Here is a 19,845-nt window from a genome sequence, read left to right as displayed (position 1 = left end):
TTCTTGTTCTTGTTACTTATCTTAAGAAATGGTATTTATTTTATTTGTGTTCAAAATTACTCTATTCATTGTTTATGAGTACACGTAATAAACAGAGCTCGTCAATGTGCATCTTTGTCCCCCCTTTATTCCACTCTTAATTTTATCTATTTGTTCTCTATTGTATTAGATTAACTTTATCATAGTGTTTCTTTTGTAAAATGTAAAGCGTATCGATTTTCAGTTTTATGTAGTACGACATATGACGACTGTGCCTCCCAGCATCCTGTGCTTTCTCCTCCACACCTGCCTTTACCCTAGATTTCGGATTTATATTTGGTGTAATTGTCTTGTTTTGACGTATTTGAAATGAAGTATTTTATGGTTTCTGATTTAAAGCTTATTTTTTAATATGCTTAGTTTTCTAAACATTTTTATATCTGTATTTGATCTGTCGAACACCTTCAGTGCTACCCTGTGCTACCACCCACGCTACCTCGCAGTCATTTTTGTTACCTTGGACTTAACGTCAGTTGCACTGCGAACGTGGTTACTCGTGCATGACACCAAAGCGTGTGTATGAAGCACTTTAACTTTTGTATGTTCACTTTAATTAATGTTCTTTTCAACTTTTGTCAGTTTATTGTTTGCTAAGTATTTTAAATAGCCGTGTTACTCATGACTTTTGGAAATTTTGACCAGATATCCTAAAGATGAGTTTACTCGAAATGCTTAAATAAAGCTGAGTTGCTAAACATAAGGTGACTAAAACTTTTCTCCAGCGACTGCAAATTTCAAATTTGCAAAATAGTCGCATGGATCTTACGTGATCTTACGTCACGCCTCAGAGACATTCTAGCACCAGCCCCTGTAGTACAGCTCTCTCAGCATACTATTATCACACCTTCGGTCTCTGAAAAAAGGCCTTGTAGGGTCGGCGATTTCTGAGGGACGAGGTCGTTATGATGGCATTCTTGATCGAAGCCGCTACTATTCGGTCGAGTAGCTCCTCAATTGGCATCACGAGGCTGAGTGCACCCCGAAAAATGACAACAGCGCATGGCAGCTGGATGGTCTCCCATCCAAGTGCCCGCCACGCCCAACAGCGCTTAACTTCGGTGATCTCACGGGAACCGGTGTATCCACTGCGGCAAGGCCGTTGCCCTAAGATGTCGACACACAAAAAAAAATTAAAAAAGTTCATCTGAGTTGTATGGTGGGTTAATTATGTCACATTAGCATCAAATTCCTCAACAGTTCTGTTGAAGGTCACCATGCACATATCACCCCTCTCACGCACATTTCGCCCTTCTTTTGATGCCACTGAGATGGAGGCCAGAACAGCGACACACATCGATGAAATGGTATGGGTGGCCGAGAAAAACGTTTCAGACACATCGCCGCTCAGAATCTCCAAGGATAGGTCTCTGGTGGTCTCAAGAAGGGCGTCGTTCCCCAACCCTTGCGGCATTGGTCCCCCACACATTTTGCGCCGAAAACGATATTTCGCAGTGCTGTGAGTTCCCTGGGCGTTTTAACCATAGACAAAATCTGAACGTAACTCGAAGCAGAAATACGTTTTTATGCATTTTCATAAATCCTTCTTCGCGCTCTCCTATGGTGTGATTACAGGGAGGCTGCAGCATTAGGATGTGCGAGAATAAAATGGCAAAGGGGCCTCGTATGATCCGACCCCCCCACCCTCCCCGTGTCGCTCCCCAGAGTACTGCAACACCCTCGATGGCAGCCACAGACCTTAGTTGAGCACGTTATATACAGGGTGTTTCAAAAATGACCAGTATATTTGAAACGGCAATACAAACTAAATGAGCAGCGATAGAAATACACCGTTTGTTGCAATATGCTTGGGACAACAGTACATTTTCAGGCAGACAAACTTTCGAAATTACAGTAGTTACAATTTTCAACAACAGATGGCGCTGCGGTCTGGGAAACTCTATAGTACGATATTTTCCACATATCCACCATGCGTAGCAATAATATGGCGTAGTCTCTGAATGAAATTACCCGAAACCTTTGACAACGTGTCTGGCGGAATGGCTTCACATGCAGATGAGATGTACTGCTTCAGCTGTTCAATGGTTTCTGGATTATGGCGGTACACCTGGTCTTTCAAGTGTCCCCACAGAAAGAAGTGACAGGGGTTCATGTCTGGCGAATAGGGAGGCCAATCCACGCCGCCTCCTGTATGTTTCGGATAGCCCAAAGCAATCACACGATCATCGAAATATTTATTCAGGAAATTAAAGACGTCGGCCGTGCGATGTGGCCGGGCACCATCTTGCATAAACCACGAGGTGTTCGCAGTGTCGTCTAAGGCAGTTGGTACCGCCACAAATTCACAAAGAATGTCGAGATAGCGTGATGCAGTAATAGTTTCAGATCTGAAAAATGGGCCAATGATTCCTTTGGAAGAAATGGCGGCCCAGACCAGTACTTTTTGAGGATGCAGGGACGATGGAACTGCATCATGGGGCTTTCCGGTTCCCCATATGCGCCAGTTCTGTTTATTGACGAAGCCGTCCAGGTAAAAATAAGCTTCGTCAGTAAACCAAGTGCTGCCCACATGCATATCGCCGTCATCAATCCTGTGCACTATATCGTTAGCGAATGTCTCTCGTGCAGCAATGGTAGCGGCGCTGAGGGGTTGCCGCGTTTGAATTTTGTATGGATAGAGGCGTAAACTCTGGCGCATGAGACGATACGTGGACGTTGGCGTCATTTGGACGGCAGCTGCAACACGGCGAACGGAAACCCGAGGCCGCTGTTGGATCACCTGCTGCACTAGCTGCGCGTTGCCCTCTGTGGTTGCCGTACGCGGTCGCCCTACCTTTCCAGCACGTTCATCCGTCATGTTCCCAGTCCATTGAAATTTTTCAAACAGATCCTTTATTGTATCGCTTTTCGGTCCTTTGGTTACATTAAACCTCCGTTGAAAACTTCGTCTTGTTGCAACAACACTGTGTTCTAGGCGGTGGAATTCCAACACCAGAAAAATCCTCTGTTCTAAGGAATAAACCATGTTGTCCACAGCACACTTGCACGTTGTGAACAGCACACGCTTACAGCAGAAAGACGTCGTACAGAATGGCGCACCCACAGACTGCGTTGTCTTCTATATCTTTCACATCACTTGCAGCGCCATCTGTTGTTGAAAATTGTAACTACTGTAATTTCGAACGTTTGTCCGCCTGAAAATGTACTGTTGTCCCAAGCATATTGCAACAAACGGTGTATTTCTATCGCTGCTCGTTTAGTTTTTATTGCCGTTTCAAATATACCGGTCATTTTTGAAACACCCTGTATGTCCCTGTCAGAAACTTCGACACACCTTGCCTTGCGGGCAGTCTATGATCTGAAGGCAGGCGAGTCGATGGGGTTGCCTAACCATCAGGCTGTAGATTAGCCGCGAGGCTGAATGTGTCGCAGTTTCTGATACGTACATCTGTAACGTGCTCAGTTAAGGAGCGTGGGTGGCACGGATGGTGTTATCGAATGGACTTAGAGAGGCTCTTTGCATTTTATTTTCGCACCACAGAAGGGCGCCAAGATGGAGAGATGAAATCATAAATACCTTTTGCTGCTTCGGTCACGTTCAGGTCTCGTCGAATAGTTTCAACAGTCCTAGTGATTTCAAGCTGTACAGCAGATCACACTTTGCAGTCGCGCTACACTCCCAAGGGAGCAGGTCAGATTCAACAGAGCTGCAACCCCACGATATTCTTACACTAGGGTTGAAACTCCCAGTGGGGTGTCGAACTCTGTCAAGATGGTCGTCGTGTTGTTCATCGCACTGAGAAATGCCGATTTCGACCGCGAAATGTGTGGGAATCGATGCCGAAGGGAGAGGGATGGTTTCACTCACGACCTCTGTGGCACCCCCTGAGGCGTTTTACTGCCGATTTTGAGAGGCGGTATGCGTGGAATGTTTCCCTTGGCTGCCCATACGCCGAGAGTCGCGGTTCTGACCATCACAGGGCGTCAGAAGACGGAGTGAAATTGACCTTTCCATTGTGTGGCACGTGCAGTGTGGCGTTGAACAGTATTGTGTCCAAATTTGGTGCCATGAACCCACTTTACATCTCATACAAACATCTGATTTCTTTTTTCCTGCATGTGTCGATACTTTGCTGTTTGAAATGTTTCCGAACCCGAGGGTGACGTCGGAGGGCACAACGCTTGAGTACCATTACAGGGGAAGGTTGGAGACATCTTTGAGCCAAATTTCAAATTTGTGCGTCCCTTTGGGGACAATTACGGGGTTTCTAAAAGTGACCCCTTAATTTTTTGTACAGTGTATTTTCCTGTACAATCGTTCGGCTTTCCAGGCACCACTTCCTGTTGCACAACACTTTTAATGTACTTCAGCGGGTTCCAGAAACGAATAATTTTCCATCTTCGATAGTGTTGGACACGACACACATGATCGCAAATCGTTTTTCAAGGAAGCACCTTCATCGTCGATGTCGTGGAAAGTTGTTTACTACGAAACACAAAATGTTTACGAAAACGTTCTCTAGGTGCGACACTGATTCAATAGCTCGCACAGTGTGCAATATCCGTTTCCTACCATTAGTTGTTTATCTCAAAATATGCAGTGTAAGATCAAGTACGATCTGTACGATTTTGTACTTAAAAGACTTGATACGTTGTATGTGTTGGCTTCATGCCCCATTACTAATACAGTGGCTTGATTGGGAGGGGTGCAGGGGGGATGTCAGCTAGTAATAGGTCGCTGTGTCGTCTGGTTGCCGCGCGGGGTTAGCCGAGCGGTCTCGGGCGCAGCAGTCATGGACTGTGCGGCTGGTCCTGGCGGAGGTTCGAGTCCTCCCTCGGGAATGGGTGTGTGTGTTTGTCCTTAGGATAGTTTAGGTTACGTAGTGTGTAAGCTTAGGGACTGATGACCTTAGCAGTTAAGTCCCATAAGATTTCATCCACATTTGAACATTTTTGTCGTCTGGTTGCAGCGGTGGTGGCGCGGATGGCCAAGTTCTGGGGCGTGCCGCTGGTCACCGGCGGGGGCATGACGCTGGACTACACGTACAAGAAGCAGGACTGTGACAACGAGTACTACATGCTGGTGCGCACCAGCCAGATGAGCTTCCGGGACCTGTCCTACATGATCATCGCCGCCATGCAACAGTGAGTACCCCACCAGCCGTACCGCTCCACCGACACGTTCATGCTTCCGTTAAGCACGGCTTGACTGGTGAATTGCTACGCTTTGTAACTCATGTCGCATACCGCTGAAGTGCAGCACTTGTCCAGGCAAGTTACATACCGGCACCTCATTCACAGTTTCTCTACGAGTGCCAGTCAGAAAATAATGCATCCTATATTTTTTCTCCTTCGTGAAGCTGGATACGTACAATATAAGGTAAGAAAGGACGTGGCAGATCTGATGTACATTTACAGAGAAGCAAATGATTACAATTTTAGAATAATGGAATGATTTACACAAGAGAAAGAGCTTCACAAATTGAGCAACTCCCCAACGTGTTGGCCACCTCTGGCTCTTATGCAAGCAGTTACTCGGCTTGGCATTGACTGATAGAGTTTCTTGATGTTCTCCTGAGGGATATCATGCCAAATTCTGTTCATTTGGCACGGTAGATCGTCAAAATCCCGAGATGGTTGAGTGGCCTTGTTCATACTGCCCCAAACTTTCGCAGCTGGGGAGAGATCCGAAGACTTTGGTGGACAAGGTATGACTTGTCAAGCAGAAAGGAAGGCAGTAGAAATTCTCGCCATGGGCCTGTCTTGCTGAAATATAAACCAAGGACTGCTTGCCGTGAAGTGCAACAAACTGGGGTGTAGAATATCGTCGACGAACAGTTGTGCTGTAAGGGTGCCGCTGATGACAACCATAGTGGTCGTGCGATGAAAGGAAGTGGCACCCCCAGACCATCGCTCCTGGTTGTCGGGCCTTATGGTGGGCGACAGTGAGATTGGTACTCCACCGCTCTCCGGAGCGTCTCCAGACGTGTCTTCATCCTGGAATCTCGTTGACTGGAGTAGAATTGTCTTCAGTGATGAGTTCCGCTGCGAACCAGCCCGCGATGACTAGTTTACATTCCAGCAGAATAATGACTGCTCGCACAAGGCGAGAGTTCGTACTGCATGTCTTCGAGCTTGCCAATCCCCACCATGCTCAGAAAGTCGCTGTACCTCTCCCCAATTGAGAACGTTTGAAGCACTATGGCCATGGTCCTCCAAGCTCTTTCTCTTGAACAAATCATCCAATCTTTTCTGAAACTGTAATCACTTGTTTTTCTGTACATGTACACCGCATCTACCGACTTCAGTCCCATTTGAATAATTCGTTAGCGGTTCGTCGCTTTTTTTTCCTCTGAGAGGGTAGTAATCAGGAATTTGGTGCTCTTCCGCAAACCTTCTTCTACAACCTAGTCATATAGCACCATCCCATGTCAAATGATGGCAGCTGAAGCATCCCCAACTCTCTTGTGGTTCCCATTTTTGGTACTCCACGTCGACGTCTGCTCGTAGATACGCATCGTCGGTAGGTTTTCCGGCTCTACTTCCCGACGTGACAGCGACGATTCTCCGATGAGGTGCGGGCCATGTGTTTTGCTATTAGTCTTGTAAATATCGCTTTTATTTAGTAATTTGCCCGGCTAAAACTCTCCTGTTTTATGATTAAGACAGCCTGCGTCACCTTTCGGAGGGAGTGGGGACGTCAAAGAGACACAAAAGTACATATTAAGCAGTCCCTAAAACACGTAAACGTTCACTTCAATTAACGTGTTACTTAATGCCTACGCTTTCCGCTAGATGGTGCTTTGGTTCCGTAAAACCATCACTGATTAGTACTGGGTAAATGAAAAAAGCACAACACTCTTGTATTTCACTTTCACTCTATATTCAAGGATTAAGATGGTGATGGATGATGGTCTACTTAAAAGGTTCCTAGCCCGGAGGAATCTAAGTCATCCTCTCCTCCCCTAACCTCCTTGGCCGCATAGCGGTGGACCCTATTGGCAGTGACCATCTCCCTGTTCTCCTCACCGTTTCAGACGGTCGTCGCCCGCGCCCTGACCCTCGTAATGACCCTCCCCCAAAGCACGTCCATGACTATTCCTGTGCCGACTGGAATGCCTACTGGGATACCCTATCTGCCCAGGTCGTTGGCCACCCCTTCACCTACCGCCACCCTGATGATATTACCCATGCCGCCTCTTTTCTCCAGCAGACCTTGTCTGAGGCCGTGGAGGCCCACGTCCCTTCTGTCGCCATCCACCCCCACCGTCCTACCTTACCCCCACAGGCCGTCCTCCTCCTCCGTGAATCCCGCCGTCTCTACCGTGCCTTCCTCCGCACGCGTGACCCGGACACACTACGACGCCACCGGCAACTCCAGCGACACGTTCGTAATTTGCTCGCGGCTAAGAAACGCCGGGACTGGCGACAGACATGCACCCGCTTAAATGCTACACTTCCTATAAACTCGTCCAAGTTCTGGTCAGCCTTCCGCCGCCTTACCGGATCTAAAGCCCCCCTCCCTACTATCTTCTCCTTCATGATAATCAACCCTTCCCTGACAACCTTAGTAAGGCCAATCACTTTGCCTCCTACCTCTCCGATGTCTTTACCATCCCCGACGATCCCCAGTTAGATTACTCCCTCTTCCCGGATGTCCACGATCGAACTGACACCACTGCCCCTCCCTTCCCACCTGGTTTCCAGTACTTGGACAACATTGCACACACCAAATTCAATGCCCCTATCACTACACAGGATCTCATCGCTACAGTCCGCACGAAACGCAACACCGATCCTGGTCACGATCGTGTCACCTACCGCCACCTTCGTGAAGCTCCTGTCTCTTTCCTCTCCACCATGGCAAGGTTCTACAATGTAGTCCTGTCCACCAGCTACTACCCCGACCTGTGGAAAACCTCCCATATCCTGATGTTCCTTAAACCCGGTAAACCGCCGTCCGCTGTCTCCTCCTACCGTCCCATCAGCCTTACCTCGGTCTTCAGCAAGGTCCTGGAATCCATCCTAACCCAACACATCCACTGGCATCTCCGCCAGCACCACCTCCTTCCCGTTACCCAGTGTGGCTTTCGGCCGTCCTCTTCCGATGACCTTCTCCTTCACCTCACTCATCTCCTCTCTGAACAGCTTAATTCCCGTCGCTCCGCTATCTTCCTCTCCCTTGATTTCTAACGAGCCTATGACCGCATGTGGCATTCCGGTCTCCGCTTCAAGCTCCAAATCTTCCCCCTTCCTATTAATTTCGTCTGTCTGATCGGTTCCTTTCTTTCCCAACGCCCTTCCTACATCACCATCCATAACACGGATTCCTACACCTTTTTCCCCTCCGCCGGTGTGCCCCAAGGTTCTGTCCTCTCCCCTCTTCTGTACCTTCTGTATAGGGTGGACATGCCGCCGCCTTCACCCCCCATCCACCTTCTCCAGTACGCTGATGACACCGCCTTCCTTGCCCTTGCCCCCACCCTGCAGCGCTCCCAACACCTGCTCCAATCCCATCTTGACCGGTTCACCACTTGGTGCAACCAGTGGTTGCTTAAGGTCAATCCTTCCAAAATCCAGGCGATCACTGTAGCCAAAACCACCCCTTCCTTCCGCCTCCTCGAATTCTATATCACCAACTATGGCCGTCCTATCACCCTCACCCCCACCCTTAAGTACTTTGGCGTCACCCTCGACCATTGCCTCTCCTGGACCCACAATCTCAAGACAATCCAAGCCAAGGCACGCTCCCGACTCTGTCTCCTCAAGCTCCTTTCTGGCCGTACTTGGGGGTCTGGACCCCTCCACCATCCTCCACACCTATAAATCCCTCATCCGCCCTATCCTCTGCTACGCCCATCCTGCCTCGATCTCCGCCCCTACTACCTTTTACAAATTCCTTCAAATCCTTGAACGCCATGCTCTCCGCCTTGCCTATCATATCCGTCTCCCCTGCCCGACGTGGATCCTGCACAATCTTATTCCGTTCCCCCACCTCCTCCTCTTCCTCGAACTGATACGGATCCTGTACACCTCCTGTAAACTAGATCCCTCTCACCCGCTTGTCTCTCCCATCCTCTCTCGCCCCTGTCTGCTGCCACGCCTGTATTTCCACGTGCCACCTGCTCTCCATCTCTCCACTCTTCATACCCTCTCGCAAGGTGGCTTCCACCAGCTCCCCCACCCTGATGATGCCCTCCTCCCCTCCATCTACCCCTCCAACCAACTTCGATACTCCCTCCCTCTTCCTGTGGTTGTTCCTATGGGCACCCTCTCTCCCTTCTCTCCCCTTTCCCACCCTCCTCCCTCTCTCTCCATCCTCTCTCGTGCTTCCCATATCCCTTACCTTCATTCCTCCCCCCATCCCCTCTGCCCTTGACATCTTTGCTCTCCGCTCTCCCTCCCCCACCACCTTCTTCCCCTCATGGCAGGTCCCCGGACTCGCACACGCTAAGTGGACATTCGCGCGCCGGAGATCATCGCCATCAGTTTCTCGTGTATGTGCCATCGTGTTTGTGTTTAGTGTTCTTCGCCTTCACGCTTCTTCATTCACCTGTGCCGTCGTAGTCGTCAGTGTTTGTGCGCCGTGCCGACAGTTTTTAGTGCTTTTTTTTTTTCGTCGAGTTTGAACGGCTTCGTGTTCTTTGTTTCTTTGTCTACGGTATTTTTGCCCACCGCTTTGTAGTGTATCTTCTGTGTCTCCTTTGCATCTTCATTGTACAACTTGAGGCTGAAGAGCGCGTAATATCCTGCTGTCAGCCCACTTTATGTAAGGTGTTAAAATAACAATAAAGGGGAAAAGAAAAGAGGAATCTAAATAGTCCGCAAATGCCGATATGCACGCGCTCTACGTCCAGGTTCGCAACTAACGGCACACGACACTTTCAAAAGTCCACACGTTAATATCTGAATACCGGTACCTCTGAATTCACTCGTATCAGCAGATAATTTGAGTTTCTGTCCTCTATATGTCCGTAAAGTTCCAATCTAGCACTAAAGTACTAAAATTCCCTTAACGTTCTGTTGCTACCAACAGTCAGACATCGTACACTACATCACTTTTAATCTCGGTAATATTCTAACGGTTTATCGTGAATCTTAACACGATAAAGTCCAATCTAATTATTGTCTCGCTGACTGACACGGGTTCCCCGCCCTTTAACGAAACAATCAAGGAAAAAAGGCGGCAATAATGACGATCAGACCTTTTTATAGGTTTTTCATCACAAGAGTTTAACGCCACTGCCGTCTCCATGACGGAGCTTCCGTGGTTTTGCTGATACACTATAATTTTGATCTGCAATTACCGAACTCTGATTCTACACTATTTTCCCCTCTAAAAATTATATTCTTAATTTTAAATTATTCTTTCTATAGCTTTTATCAGTGTAAACTGAACCGAGGTGTTACACAGCACAGTATAAGTTTTGAAAAGAGAACGTTAAATTACATATAAGACAGCGCTCCGTGAATGAATCCTTCCTGCAGAAGGTGAAACGCCTCCTCGCATTCATGAAAGGTTGAAGAATATGAATGGAGATGGTATGGTGGGCGTCAGTACCTTCGGACAATGGTTTCGCTGTTGTAGAGCTACTGAAGGGCAAATACAGGCTGATGACGTTGATGCTGATGCAACGCATAGCGGCCAACCAACGACTGCAGTCATGTCACACAACACCCAGCTTGTCGACGCAGTCATCCGAGACGATCGCCGGGTAGCAACAGATGAACTGTGTCGCCAGTTATTCATCGGTATGGGCAGTGTGATGGCCGTAGTTCACCGAAGAGAATAAAGAGGAAACGAAAACAACTGAGGCTCTGAGAACCACAAGGGAGTAAAGCACACCGTCATCGGTTTTGAGAGTGTGGCGTGCATGTGTACTCATAACATCTACTGATGTTATATTGAACGAGCGTATACGAACATTTACGAAAAGCTGTCTCACCGATTTCTCTGGTATTCGCTTCCATAAGGGTCCAAAGCACAAATATTCATTGCTGTAAGAAATTTCACTGGCTACACTGCCGTCCATTTCTTCACATAAGCTGGAAGCTTTTGAAGGAATGCCCCACCACAATCTCACGTTACACGGTTTCACGTTTCCAGTCTGTATACAGGACGCTGAGGATTTCAGAATATTTAAAAGTGTTACCGACCTCGCTACCACACCAAAAGTTGATGTCCGTTCTAACACTGTGCATTTGATAAGTTTTATAATGGTGAAGTTTCCAGCAGGTTGCCATGAACTGTTGTGTGAAGTAACATATTCGTATTCTTCATTTGTGTTCTGGGAGGCCACCGTTGTCTTCAAGTCACAATGAAGGAGATCACAATTTTTTTTCTCCACAGTTTGTAGAGGCCTTGCAAAATCTGGTGCTCCCATACGCAGGTAGAAAGTAATTATCAAGTTTGAAACACTACATCAGACCTGAAGTACGTAGATTTAACAAACTTATTAGCTTTCACGTCTGACGCGAACATAGTATTATCCGAACCTCTGGCCACAGAATGTGCTAAATGAAAATGATGTTAGAGGACTATGAACTGTTGGGATAGGTCGGAATTGTGTGTGTGGTGGATTTAGTACCTGTTCTGTAACTTCTGATTCTAGTCTCACATTAACTGCAAACAACACAACGATAAAAAAAGAGACAACCGCCACTAGCCGACGTACAAAAATTTCCATATATAAAGGGAAATGTCCCGACTTAATGACTCACTGACTCATCATCACCCAGGCCACACTAGTAAGGATAGAAACTTTAAATTTCCAGAGGATATTGATCTTATACCGCAGGCGACGCTTAAGATGATAGATTTTAAATTTCATTCCTAAGGTGCTGAAATAGGGGATGAAAAGTTTTTTGAAAACATGTGGCTGTTAAGCCAATTTTGAAGCGAGACCTACGAAAATCGGTAACTGGTTTCTCGATCAGAAATGAAGAAATACATGTTTCGGTGGTTTTTGAAATTTAGCCCCCAGGGCGTAAAATAATGGTGAAATAACTTTTTAAAATAAACTGTTAAAGAACTACTAAAGTATTTTTAAAGTTAGATCTATGAAACTTGGTATTTGAGTTCTCAGTTAGAAATAAAAAATTTCGTGCTTAAGTGTTTTGGAAATTCAAATGCTAAGAGGTGTTCCATAAAATTTTTCGTTACGAAAGCATTTTTAAAGCTAAGCCTATGAAAATCTGAATTTGGCTTCTTGGCTGGAAATAAAAAGTACGAGTTTCACTGGTTTGGGAATTGAACTCCTGTAACATTGAGTGGGTCTTCATTTTATTATGTTGATGTAGCGATCTTACTAGCCCTGCTATGGTTGACCCGCATCAGATGTTACACAAAAATTATTTAAATTATCCTAATTGACTAATTTTCTTAAATAACCTGTTCAGGATATGTGGGGTCAAGACTAATCCTAGTAACGCTCATAAATAGACATAACAAAAAAGTTTTCCATCACCCCCGTTCCCAGAACTCCTGAAGATAGACGTTGACTGTGGATATTGTATCACAGACACAGTCCCTTTTAACTGTTCAGAGATGTCACTAAACCCGCCAAAAGATGTAAACAACCATACATGAGTAGCGTCTGTGAGACGGATGTCGTCCGTCAGCCGATCAGTTCCAGTCATTCCACTAGGAACGAGATACGCGGCTCGTGTTGTCTGTAGTTCAACAACGCCTAGATGGTCAATACCGCGGTTCGATCTCGTCCACATTGTTACTTTGTGCAAGGAAGGGCTCTCAACAATGGAAGTGCCCAGGGGTCTCGGAGTGACCAAAGCGATGTTGTTCGGACATGGAGGAGATTCAGAGAGACAGGAACTGTCGATAACATGGCTCGCTCAGGCCGCCCAAGGACTACTACTGCAGTGGATGACGGCTACCTACGGATTATGGCTCGGAGGAACCCTGACAGCAACGCCACCATGTTGAATGATGTTTTGCGTCCAGCCAAATGACGTCGTTTTACGATTCAAACTGTACGCAGTAGGTTGCAAGATGCACAACTTCACTCCCGACGTTCATGGCGAGGTCCACCATGGCAACCACGATACCACGCAGCGCGGTACAGCTGAGCCCTTCAACATGCCGAATGGACCGCTCAGGATTGGCATCACGTTCCCTTCTCCGATGAGTGTCGTATATGCCTTCAACCAGACAATCATCGGAGACATGTTTGGAGGCAACCTGGTCAGGCTGAACGCCTTAGGCACAGTGGCCAGCAAGTGCAGCAAGGTGAAGGTTCCCTGCTGTTTTCGGGTGACATTACGTGGGGACGACGTACGCCGCTGGTAGTGATGGGAGGCGTCGTAACGGCTACATTATACGTGAATGCCATCCTCCGACCGACAGTGCAACCATATCGGCAGCATATTGGCGAGGCATTTGTCTTCCTGGACGACAATTCGCGCCCCTATCGTGCACAACTTGTGAATAACAAGATAACGTCATCGATCGAATAAAGTGGTCAGCATGTTCTCCAGACATGAACCCTATCGACAAGCCTGGGATAGATTGAAAAGGGCTGTTTATGGACGACGTGACCCACCAACCACTCTGAGGGATCTACGCCGAATCGCCGTTGAGGAGTGCGACAATCTGGAGCAACAGTGCCTTGATGAACTTGTGGATGGTATGCTAGACGAATACAGGCATGCATCACTGCAAGAGGACGTGCTACTGGGTATTACAGGTACCGTTGTGTACAGCAAACTGGACCACCACATCTGAAGATCTCGCTGTATGGTGGTACAACATGCAATGTGTGGTTTTCATGAGCAGTAAACATGGCGGACATGATGTTTATGTTGATGTCTATTCCAATTTTCTGTACAGGTCACGGAACTGTCGGAACCGAGGTGATGTAAAACTTTTTTTGATGTCTGGATTAATCAAATTTCCGTACCGTAAAGTGGACATGGCATTTTTTATAGTTAGTAGAGGGTGATGAGACTTGCTTGAAAACCATGTCAAACCTGTGAGATAGCCGGTTTGCCTATAAATGAAATTTTCTCATATATTTATTTTTCTCAAAACTTTCTGCTTTGGACCCTTAGGGTTCCTAGGGAATCTAACCCATCTATTCTGTGGCTGAGCTTAAATGTGGAGCTTTTGGTGAAACTTTTAAGTCGGAATGATAATTTTGTTGAATCTGACACCAAGAGACAGTTGATGTTATGGCATCACACAATGTCACCGATAAGACAAAACTTCTAAGCAGTGTGTTCTGGTGGAACGGTTACGGAGGCAGTGACTTTGGATGTAGAGCGTCATTCTGGTTGATTCTTCGGGCACAGAATGCACAATAAAATCTATCCAATTCGTGAAAAGAGTCAAGAAATAGAAACCACGTCTTCTGCGAGTTTGTCCAACAAATGTTAGAGTGGACAGTGCAGCACCACACGCCAGTCACCTCACCACTGACGAAGCTTCAACAGTTGAATGAGAAATCTTGTCTTATCTTCCACATAACTCTGATTTCGAACCATCAGTTTTTGGTGTGTTCGGTCCACTCAAAGAAGTTCCTCGGGGACAATCACCCTGTAGACCTGGAGACCTTCAAACCTTCTGTCCGCCAGTGGCTGAGGAAGCAAAATCACGCGTTTTACCGCAGGGTTATACCTGCTCTTGCTTCAAAGAGAAAATAAACTGTGGTGAATGTATTGAACAGTGATAAAAGTAATCGTGAATGTTATAGCTGTATGCTACGAATGTGGAATTTCCTTTTCTTCCAAATAAAAATGCCCGCATCTCGTGGTCGTGCGGTAGCGTTCTCGCTTCCCACGCCCGGGTTCCCGGGTTCGATTCCCGGCGGGGTCAGGGATTTTCTCTGCCTCGTGATGGCTGGGTGTTGTGTGATGTCCTTAGGTTAGTTAGGTTTAAGTAGTTCTAAGTTCTAGGGGACTGATGACCATAGATGTTAAGTCCCATAGTGCTCAGAGCCATTTGAACCATTTGAACCAAATAAAAATAAAAAGAATAAGAGGCACTTACTTTCTGAATGATCCTCGTATGTAGGAAAATTATTTTCCATGTGTTTGGTAAGCATACACATAAACGTGCAGAAAATTCAAGCAAAGGTTTGTGTATTATGAAACAGAAATCCGTTACAGTACTCGCTTATCTTCCCCTGGAGACCTTTCACTTTTAGCTGCCGGTCAATTCCTCTAATGCTACTACTGCTGTTTGCCGTTCAAATCAGAGAAAATCGATGCTGATTTCATACCTTTTGGTCAGTATGAGCCATAACCATAAATAGACACATTCAGTCATGCTTCATCCGCATTCTGTATTTAGCGACATAGAAGTTTCGGTTACAGCCATATGTTTCATCAGAATTATTGTGCGCTGGCGCGCACATTGATTATTTCTCTTGTATCTAGTGAACGGCGAGTGCTATGGAACCATCCACAAGTAGTGATGATGTGTATTTTTGTTGGTGCAATTTCTCAATCAAAAACTAGACTTAAGATTGAATACAATGAAATTTTGAGAAACTCTACAAGGTATTTCAAACGGCAGAAACATCAAGAGCGTCTAAGTGTAGATAATAATTTCTGTTACACATGATCTTGTATAGGAGACGTGCTTTTAATCGTAAATACACAGAATATTTTGTGTTGCTCAAAGTGCACTATTGTGCATGTCTCACGGAGACGGATGAGTTTTTAATAGCAGTAAAAGTGAGTCAACTGCAATCCAAATCCTTATATTGGCATTAATAGAATATTCACAGTAATAATAGTACAGTTACAGCAAAGTAAAAGAGATATGCAGACATGTCGAACTTGAGAGTATGAGGTACTAAGTAAGTAAGCAGCTTAGGGTGGAACGGCATGGAGTGGGGGAGTAGGGGGGGAGGAAGCGGAGGAAGTAAAGGAGGATATAAGCGAGGAAAAAGTTTGATAATGAGCTTGTTAGATAAAAGACGAAAAGGATCAGTTCTTTCGGAAAGCAGAACGATCCGCTTCTGACGAATTTCTAGTTAAGAGCATTTGTGTTACACTGAACATTTAGCTAACGGAGTTCCTTAACCTCAGTACCACATTCATACGTGAAGTCATATGGAAAACACCTGTTTGGGTGAAACAAAACAGCCGCTAATATTTGTAGTGAGCGTAAAAATTTCTGCGAATATAAAAACTGCTGTTGAAACTACAAGTTCATTGAGAAGAACTGTGTAGTCTAGTGCAACGTAACGTCAGCAGAGTTAATGCAGAACAGTGCAGCTCGAGCGGGTGTCTCTCTTCTGCACAACGCTTGTGGCGCTGCAGACGAAAGGGTAAAGTTTAACGGCCGACCGCTTCGAGGTCACCAGAAATCTGGCACCAGCTGCGTTTGAGAAGGGTGGCGCACCTGAAGTCCTAAACGGATTCAATGCAATTCACCATGGCCGGGTAGGGATTTTAGCACTATTCATCTTCTAATTCTATTATATCCAGTCTACAATTGAAATATTGTTGACGAAGTGACGTAATAAAACAACAATCACAATTATGTCGTAGGATACCAAACAAAGAATTGATTAAGACAAATTGCAGGGCATGGGTGCAAGAACTGTTTCGTTGACACTGTCAGTTGTTGTAAACAATACTTACCTTTTAATTCTCACTGTAGATGTTATTGCTGGTGCTCGTTCTCCTGAGAATAAACGGGATAAGTTTTCCACGAGAGGGTGGTTTGAAAGTGTTTACGAGCAATACGTTAATCTTCTTCGTGGTCCTATTATTCAGTCGTAAATTTTCCAATAAAATCATAAATGATGCAGTTCTGTCCTGATCTCAAACTAATGTATCCAGATGTAAATAAGATTTCTTCAAACTGAGACACAAATTGAAACAATCATTATGCACATTTCCTCACTCTTGAATAAGCTTGAAGCAACTGTTCACATTTCTTCATATATCGACAATATATTTCACATGGGTGCAATGGAGACAAGTTACACTCTTGTCTCCCCACGTCTGATCATCACAGTTACAAAACGAACTCTCTTTTTCACAGCTCACTAGCCTCAACAGCAAACAGTTAAATAAATTTAAAAAATACAAAAATTTTATTTCGTTGTATTATAGTGTATGTTTCCTATTGATGTTTGTTTACAGATGACATATGTACAGCAGTTTACATGGCATAATGATAATATTTTGTTAAATATGAATAATCAATTACTTTTGGATGCAAGAAATTATAATGGGTTCTTAAAAGTTTTATATGTTGTTATGATGGAAATTCTGTGTTGATAACTGGTATGTGGAACTGAAATTAGCCATATATTATAAACAATATTCTCTATAGAAACTCGAAAATACAAAGACATATGTTTTCAGATTATACGAAGATAAATCAACATGACATAGGAAATATGGATACCAAAACATCGAAGTTAACCAGTAAACTCACACCGAGAAATTACTCTTTACCGATGTTACAAAACAGTATAAGATCTAAAGCTGTATTGTACTTTGCAGTTTCATACAGCCGTATCAGCATCCACTATAGTATAGGTGTAAGCTTGTTATAATTTCAAATGTATTCAGTACGTTATTTGGTATGCCAGTCAACTCATTATCAAGGAATGCACGTGACTTTACTTCTACTGAAATCAGTATATTAGATACCATTGAGAATGTTACTGACTTAGGAAAGTTTTTTGGCTGAGTGAGGCATGATATCTTCAATCCAAAAATTATATTTTGTGGTACAGTAGATGCCATGGCTTCCATATTTATTCTTCCACTTACAGTGTTAGGAGCTGCATATTTTTATCCTTCTTGTAGATGATGCAAGAACACGTATAAAACCTAATGCCAATCCTCTTACAGCTAACAAAACATCAAAAGATTGTTCACATAAACTTAATTATCAACACAGTTCTTTAGTTTCGTTTGTGCGTCGTTTCTTGGCACGGTGCTTCCATTACCTTAATGTGAACAAAAGCACTGCCTACAAGTTTGGTATAGGTTGAGATTTCAGCGTAGACCACAAATTTTTTACTGGCTGCAGTGAAGGCAAGAATGAGCACTGTGAAGTATTGCAAGTACGCGAATAAAGCACCTAGTCCATAGTACGGCTACGAAAAATGCAGCCAGAGGTAAAAAAAAATTAAGAATCCAAGCTTGCAATGCAGATTGTCAACAAGACGGTAACAGGCGCGTAAATTGTAAGCATGGTAACTCTGTATCATAGACTACTGGCCACAAAAATTGCTACACCAAGAAGAAATGCAGATGATAAACGGGTATTCATTGGACAAATATATTATACTAGAAGTGACATGTGATTACATTTTCAGGCAATTTGGGTGCATAGATCCTGAGAAATCAGTACCCAGAACAACCACCTCTAGCCGTAACAACGGCCTTGATACGCCTGTGCATTGAGTCAAACAGAGCTTGGATGGTGTGTACAGGTACAGCTGCCCATGCAGCTTCAACACGATGCCACAGTTCATCAAGAATAGTGACTGGCGTATTATGACGAGCCAGTTGCTCGGCCACCATTGACCAGACGTTTTCAGTTGGTGAGAGATCTGGAGAATGTGCTGACCAGGGCAGCAGTCGAACATTTTCTGTATCCAGAAAGGCCCTTACAGGAACATGCGGTCGTGCATTATCCTACTGAAATGTAGGGTTTCGCAGGGATCGAATGAAGGGTAGAGCCACGGGTCGTAACACATCTGAAATGTAACGTCCACTGTTCAAAGTGCCGTCAATGCGAACAAGAGGTGACCGAGACGTTTAACCAATGGCAGCCCATACCATCACGCCCGGTGATACACCAGTATGGCGATGACGAATACACGCTTCCAATGTGCGTTCACCGCGGTGTCGCCAAACACGGATGCGATCATCATGATGCTGTAAACAGAACCTGGATTCATCCGAAAAAAAATTACATTTTGCCATTTGTGCACCCAGGTTCGTCGTTGGGTACACCATCGCAGGCGCTCCTGTCTGTGATGCAGCTTCAAGGGTAACCGCAGCCATAGTCTCCGAGCTGATAGTCCATGCTGCTGCAAACGTCGTCGAACTGTTCGTGCAGATGGTTGTTGTCTTGCAAACGTCCCCAGCTGTTGACTCAGGGATCAAGACGTGGATGCACGATCCGTTACAGCCATGCGGATAAGATCACTGTCATCTCGACTGCTAGTGATACGAGGTCGTTGGGATCCTGCACGGCGTTCCGTATTACCCTCCCGAACCCACTGATTCCATATGCTGCTAACAGTATTTGGATCTCGACCAACGCGAGCAACTATGTCGTGATACGATAAACCGCAATCGCGATAAGCTACAATCTGACCTTTATCAAAGTCGGAAACGTGATGGTATGCATTTCTTCTCCTTACACGAGGCATGACAACAACTTTTTACCAGCCAACGCCGGTCAACTGCTGTTTGTGTATGAGAAATCGGTTGCAAACTTTCCTCATGTGAGCACGTTGTAGGTGTCGCCACCGGCGCGAACCTTGTGTGAATGCTCTGAAAAGCTAATCATTTGCGTATCACAGCATCTTCTTCCTGTCGGTTAATTTTCGCGTCTGTAGCACGTCATCTTCGTGGTGTAGCAATTTTAATGGTCGGTAGTGTACTTTCTTGCTGTCGCTATCCGAGCAGCTTTATCCCAGTGTGAAGACCACGGGATGACGTCCGTGACGTAATGTGGTGGTTGAGGGCGTGTTTTGAGCCCGTTCAGTTGCACTAGCTGCCTGCTGCGTAAACGTGACACCACTGGTTCACTCTGCGAGTGCTGGAAACAGCTGTCATGCCTTCTAGCGGCGGATTGGAGCGTGGAATGTCAGATCGCTTAATCGGGCAGGTAGGTTAGAAAATGTA

At 45.5% G+C, this 19,845-nt stretch overlaps 1 pseudogene; it reads right to left on the bottom strand.

Moving 5' to 3' along the window:
- Positions 1-1,026: 1,026 nt before the first annotated feature.
- On the bottom strand, positions 1,027-1,143 carry LOC124614589 (annotated as a pseudogene).
- Positions 1,144-19,845: the final 18,702 nt, after the last annotated feature.

This window comes from Schistocerca americana, chromosome 4 (genome assembly GCF_021461395.2).
Source record: "Schistocerca americana isolate TAMUIC-IGC-003095 chromosome 4, iqSchAmer2.1, whole genome shotgun sequence".
NCBI classification, from domain to species: Eukaryota; Metazoa; Arthropoda; class Insecta; order Orthoptera; family Acrididae; genus Schistocerca; species Schistocerca americana.
This window is presented reverse-complemented; position numbering and strand designations above follow the sequence as displayed.